This window comes from Nicotiana tomentosiformis, chromosome 4 (assembly GCF_000390325.3).
Source record: "Nicotiana tomentosiformis chromosome 4, ASM39032v3, whole genome shotgun sequence".
NCBI classification, from domain to species: domain Eukaryota; kingdom Viridiplantae; phylum Streptophyta; class Magnoliopsida; order Solanales; family Solanaceae; genus Nicotiana; species Nicotiana tomentosiformis.
Window position 1 is genome coordinate 23527482 of NC_090815.1, and position 7493 is coordinate 23534974.

Here is a 7493-nt window from a genome sequence, read left to right on the forward strand (position 1 = left end):
CTTAAGGAAACACTGTGAATTCAGTTGGCTCGAATTAATTACTGTTTCATTACGTTAACTTATATTTTACAAAATTATTATTTACAAATACAGTAATATTAGCGGGATTAACAGTGGTAAGCAGAGGATTAGTGCAAATTAAAGTAAACTGCAAGGAAGCTTGAGGAACTGAAATTTTATCCTTAGAATTGTACGAATGTTGAGTAGAGGCTCAATTTCATTTTGCTATTTGTACATATTGATACTAATAAATAAAATCATCTGTACATATTGATACTAAAAAAAAGAAAAAATTGAACTAGATAATATTTGAAACAATAATAGCATGGAGATTCACCAATAGGAGAGGACCCGTTCTTCCAGATAAAAGAAGAGAGCTAAGAGACGACTTTCGTGAGTCATTTATAACATTTTTTGCCAAACTTCTAAAATCAGCTTATTTTGAGAAAGTATTTTTTTAAAATTATTTTTTTATTGAAATATATTTTTGAACAATAATTAGTATTTGACCAAACTTTTAAAAAATTATTTCTAAATATATTTTTTTCAAAAGTGCTTCTCAGAAAAATAATTTTGATGAAAAACTATTTTTTTTTACTTTTCAAAAACTGCTTCTGCTTCTCATCAAAAATACTTTTTTTTCTTTCTAAAAGGTTGGTCAAACACCTCAATTTGTGGCCTAAAATACTTTTCGCCAAAAAAGCAGTTTTGGCCCAAAAAAAATTTGGCCAAACAGACTATTAGTCCCTTGACCTTTTCTCTTAGAAAAAATGTTGTGCGAGTAAGAGGGTGTTTAGCTAAGCTTATAAGCTGGTCAAATTGACTTATAAACACGTTTTGACTTTTCTACGTGTTTGGTAAACATCCAAAATGTTTATAAGTCAAATGCTTATAACTTAAAATAAGCCATAAGTCATAAGTTGGTCACCCCCAACTTATGACTTTTCAGCTTATAAACACTTTTAGTTTGACCAATACTTTTACTAGTTTATCTTTAATAATATTTTTCCCAAAATATTTTTTTTAAATTTTCTCTTCATTCCATATTCGTTGATTATCATTTTCTCTACAAAGAAACTTTTTAATTCATAATTTTTTGTAAAAACTTTAAGGGTATTTTAGTCTTTTTAACAAGAGAATAATTTATCAGTACTTTTCTACCAAACATATCAACTGTTTATTATCAGTTTCAGCACGTCTATCCAAACACGTAAATGCTTATTTTAAAAATCAATTTCAACACTTAAAAATATTTTTCAGCACTTTAAACTTATCAGCTATTTATAATCAGCTAATCAAAACGGGCTCTAAGTCGATCAAAATGTTTATTTACAACAAAGAGAGTGACTTTCTTAAAGGACTTTGAAGCAGAGTTTTGAAGGAGGACAAATGTATCATTTTGATGTTTAATTCCAAGATTATTATCCCCTATAAAGTATGGATAAAAATAATACCACAACTATGATAATGATATAAACAATCCCAAATGTACTAATTCCGAGTTCAAAAATTTTACCAAACATAGAATAAATTAATCCAAAATTTAATCCCAACGATTTTATCTCTTATTCCTCCAACCAAACTACCCTGTGATTAGTTCTACCTTATCAAGATGTTGTAGGACCAAATATTGGGGGCGTTGAAGGGAGACAATGAAAAAGTTAGATTGTTGTTTTCTTGAAAAAGGGATATCTGTTTGGTTGGAATGAGAGAGAAAAGATTTGATTCGGATCATGGGGACCATTTTTCATCTAATATGAAAGCTTAAAATAAAATATTGTACAAAGCAAATGTGGGGTTTGTCTTGTTAGCTATACTAGAGTATGGCCCCTTCAACAAGGATCTTTAATTTCAATTTTCAGTACTATATTATAATAACTCCGTTTCAATTTATGTGAACTTATTTGACTGAGCACGAAATTTAAGAAAAAGAGAGAAGACTTTTGAACTTGTGGTGTAAAATGAGACACATATATTTTGTGTGGCTATAAATTATTCCATAAAGGTAAATTGTTTCCAAATAAAAAAAGGAATCATTCTTTTTGGCACGGATTAAAAAGTAAATAGCTGTTTTGAAACAGTATGAATTTATCTGCCACTCAAAGTATATGTATTTTATCTTTATTTTGTGTCGGCCATGTTTGGCTTTAGTCAAGCTATCCATCACTTTCCTTGCAGAATTGTCTATATTTCTCTGTCCATTTAAGGATATCATCATAATCTCACATGGAAAGATTTCCTTGTCTACTCTACCACTACTAAGAATATCCGCTGCTTAATATTTTTTTTTTTAGGGAAAAGGCCAAAAAATAATTTTGTGGTATTAGAAATGGATCAATTATAATCTCCGTTTAAATTTGAATCCAAAACTGACTCTGCCGTTATAAAATGGGTCTAATAATGCCCTTGTGTTATTCAAAATGGATCAATAATGCCCTGAATTTTTTTTTAAATACTTTTAAAAACTGAAAAATATATATTCGGTAAAAATTAGAAAAAGAAAGGAATTTACAAAATATATATTTTTAAGTCTTTTGAGTTTTTTTAAATTATTTGTTTTGTAAAAACTGGAAAAAAAAAATTTAAAACTGGAAATTTATTGGAAAAAAAAATTAAAAAACTGGAAATTTATTATAAAAAAACCCGACATATAACTGTAAATGAATATTTAAAAACCGACTAAACCGACATAATCGTACCGTGCCGAACCGATTTTTAGGTTTTTTTTAATAAACCGTATATTTTTATATAAATCTATAACTGTACCAATAATTATGGTAGATTTTTTATTTTATAAAAATAAACCGAAAAAATATTGAACCGTCAAATTGAAAAAAAAAAGATTTTGCAAAATATTTTTATTTTTTAAAAACTAATGCATATGTAGTCCACTGCTTTAGGAGAGTTTTTTTTCTTCGGTTTTTTAAATATATTTTTTTTCCAATTTTTACAAAATAAATACTTTAAAAAAACTGAAAAGACTTAAAAATATATATTTTACAAATTCCTTTCTTTTTCTAGTTTTTACAGAATATATATTTTTCAGTTTTAAAAAGTATTTTTTTTAAAAAAAAATCCAGGGCATTATTGATCCATTTTGAATAACACAAGGGCATTATTAGACCCATTTTATAACGGCAGGGTCATTTTTGGATTCAAATTTAAACGGGGGTTATAATTGATCCATTTCGAATACCACAAAGTCATTTTTGGGCCTTTTCCCTTTTTTTTAAATCTCTAAACAGTGTACAAAAATCTTACTCGTAAGGATCGTTTGATATATACGATGGATTAAAAATTTTACCCGAATAATTTATTCTTGTAAGTAATCTCAGAATAAAACAGTAAAATTGACAATCTCAGAATTAATACAACATATCAAACAGTCAATTAAAAATAATATCAGGATAATTAATCTCAACATAACAAGTCTCAACATAACTGTCTTCGAACTAAACGACCCCTTGTTGTTATTTGACCGGTACAAACAGATTATTTACATTATGTTATAAATTAGAGGCTCATATTCACTTGTAAAACTTACTGGTAGCGATTGACTTTTAATTAATGTATGAATACTTTTTACACCATTAATCAGAGCAAAAAATTCTAACAAGGCAATTGAATGAAATGTAAGAATTTCACATCTGAAATTTGAACCTGCAAACTAAAGTAATTTTTAAGCTATCTTTACTTGTTTTAAGAATGAATGATTTCATTCAAGTCACATTGGTTTTTTTTGTGTGGTGGTTTTCATATATAACAAAATAAGCAACAACTATGATTACAAATAATTTGACAAAAGATTATGATTATCGAGTGGTACACACAACAAATAAAAAGATAATAAGAAGATGAAAAGGGAAAAGGATATATGAGAAGAGATGGCACATGAATTTGGTAATCGTATGTGCTTTTGCGTTTGCAATTTGCATGTTTGTGGTCCTCACTTTGCTGATACCGAGACACTAGCATCGTCTTAGCCTAGGACTTCACCTCTATTTTTGGTCGTGCTTCTAATTTTTGACTTGTCAACCTTCTTTTATCACTTGATGCACATTTTAATTCTTCCATCTCATACTACTATCTTCGACAAATAAAAGTAATAAACACATAAAAAAAGTATTTAATAATTGTTTGTACTGAAACTTGAACCATAACTCTAAGATTTATACCTATTTGGTTGACCACTTCGCCATACCCTTTTGTGTTCTTTTACAATTCACCCTTATTTGGCAGAAATATTTAATACGAGGAATATTAGTCCAATTATATAACTAATAACTTCCTGAAATTTTAAGCCACTGAAGTAAATATTTAATAAAAAAGAGATTATAGTCGACAAGAAAATGGAAATTTTTAGACCTTAACTTTCTAATAGAAACGGGAACAAATAGCGCTTTGATCCTTAAAAAGCTCTTTTTCGTTAGAAAGTTAACAAAAGGAATTATGTGAATTCTGTGATGTAGAAGAGGCTAAAAATTGTGAAAGAATTTAGGCGCATCTAAATCAAAACTTTAAGATAATAGATGAAATAGTTCAAAGACCAGTACAACATAACCAAATAGAACATAACAAGCCAACGCCTCTCAAAAATATTTAGGTCTTCCAAAACCCAAAAAACTTTACATATCTCATTCATTATGGTCTTTTATTCTAGTTAACTTGCTCTTAATAGCTTGTTTTGGATAAATTATATTATTATATCATGTACCAGTAATGTACCAGTAATATAAAGACTAAACTTACAATATTATAACGAAAAAGTAAGATACAAGTTAGTATTTGTATATAAAAAAATGTGATAAATAATAAAATATAATTATTTAATAATAAAAAGGGACAAAATGAGTAACGAATACACCAAATCAAAATGAAGTAACGACAAATTAAACGATACAATACACAATACAATACAATATATAACCATCCAAACAAGCTGCTAGCATCTAAACATAAATTTAATTGAAACTTAAAAATAATAATCCAAAATTACGTTTAAAAATAATTTTTAAAAATTAAAATTATATTTGGACATGCATTTTATTTTAAAAAAAGTTTAAAAATTTTACCCAAAAAAATCCATAAACCACTTTAAAAAAATTGATCATATTCCATGAACAATGTTTTTCAAAAAAAGCAGCCAAAATCTATAAATGGCTCAGTGTGCCAAATATTTTTCTCCTACATATAGAACAATAGTAGTTAACATGAACAATAATGCAAAAAATAATGATTACAGCTAGTTGCAGACATGCATTAAAATACAGACAAATTTGCTCTAATAAATAGTACTATATCTAATAAGATTACTGTAGGAAGTCAAAAGTTAAAATAAAAACAATAGAAATGCAACATTTCCAAGACTTTAATAATAAAACTTTGCCTAATATCTTCATATTTTGTACTCTATATAATAAAACTTTGCCTAATGATAGACAATGACACGGCAGTCATCAAATCCTAAATCCGCCCTCTGTTCCGAAATGTTCCAGGCTCGAGGGAAGTAAAACATTGTCACGAATGATGCAAATCCGACACGTGTCGCGTTCTGGTGAATTAAAGACCATGTCGGAGATGAATTTCCCGGCGAAGAGCCGACCGGCCTGACGAAAGAGAGAGGGAGCGTGTTAGAAAGGTTTAGGGTTTGGAGATGGTTTATAACTAGGTTATTTATATGTATAAATATAAAATATGGGAAAGGATCTCCAACGTTGGATCAATTGAAATGAAGTGGCTAAGATCTCTCCACACATATATATATATATATATATATATATATATATATATATATATATATATGAATGAATTATAGAGCGCTGGTGGGCTGCTGATGGGTTAAGTTGGCTTAGCAGAAATTTGCTAGTCTTGTGGGCTTTTAATTCAAACAAACCATAAACATGTCTAGCCCAAAATCAATTGGGCAAAGATTACTTTTAGCCCAAAACCAGTGGAGCTACTGGTCTGAGCATGAGCAAGAGTATTGAAAAATAGCACGGGCTAGACATTTTTTGAACTGATAATCGAAAAATAACTAGTGTTTGTAAAGTTATTAAAAAATAGCTACTGTTTTGCTGAAACACACAAAAAGTTTCAGCATAATATATGAGATTATAGAGCTCATTCGTATAAACTTCCAGCGATTATGTTAGAACTCTAACACGCGAAAAGTTCCAGCATAATATGAGGGATTATGAAGCTCCTACATATAAACTTCCACCATATTATGTTGGAACTTCAAGACATTATGCTGGAAGCTCATATGCAAAAAATTTCAATTCCAGCATATTATGCTGGAATATTTCCTAATTTTTAAGTGTGTTTTGTTCAGATTTTATCTTTACATGAAAAAGTGACTAAATTTTGATTAGTTTTAAAATTGTAACTATTTTTTAATTATCAATTATAAATCTGGCTATTTTTTTTATTTTTTCCTGGGCACTCACAGCGTACTTACTTTGAGACGAATGATGTTCAACGAAAAGATTAATTAGTGACTTATATACTAAGAAAACAGAGAAGATCAAATGGGTCGTGACCTGTGACTCCAATGTCAATATAAAGAGAGCTCTAACAGACAGTTAACGGTATTTTTTAGTTTCTTTTTAATAGAATCTTTCTTAATAGATTAGTTAATGTATGAAAAAGAAAATTGCAGATTGGGCCATTTGTACTCTTTGCAGGTTGGACTTTAGTCACATGTAATGTATATAATAGCTTGTTTGGCCAAGTTTCTAGTGAGGCTAAAAGTGTTTTTTTATCAAAAATACTTTTTTTTTCTAACTTGAGGTGTTTGGCTAAGCTATTTTGGGGGAAAAAGTACTTTTGGGAAGAAGCAGAAGCAGTTTCTGAGAAGCAGAAAAAAGTAGTTTCTTCCCAAAAGCAGAAGCAGAAGCAGTTTTGACTTTTCTTCTTACCAAAAATATCTTTAACAAAATATAGTATATACCAAAATAACCGTTAAACCTAATACTTAGGATATTAATGTATAAATATTTTTTATTATTTTTAGGATAGCTTTCTAATATATAGTGACTTTAGGGGTGAGTGTTTTTATACTTGTTGAATGATTTTTAATATATTTAACTTATATTAAAAGAATTAAGTACTTTTAAATTTTGTTTTGATATTTTACTTAAATAAAATAAAAAGATTTAATTATTGCATGTAATAACAATTTTTAAGATTATTTATTTACTTATAACATTAACTATTAAGTAAATCTATTTATGTCCTTATTGGTAATTTGATAATTAAAAGCACTTTGTGAAAAGTTTGGCCAAACACAAATTATTGCTCAAAAGTGCTTTTCAGAGTGATTAGCCAAACACGAATCACTTCTCAAAATAAGTTGATTTCTCCAGCTTGGCCAAACAAGCTATAAGTAGGCTGGCCCGAGTCGTAGCTCAAAATTCCATTGGTGCTATGTCTAACAGAATTTTGCAGTGAAAATAACATGGGCTAGCCAGTTTTCGGATCAGTAATCGAAAAAC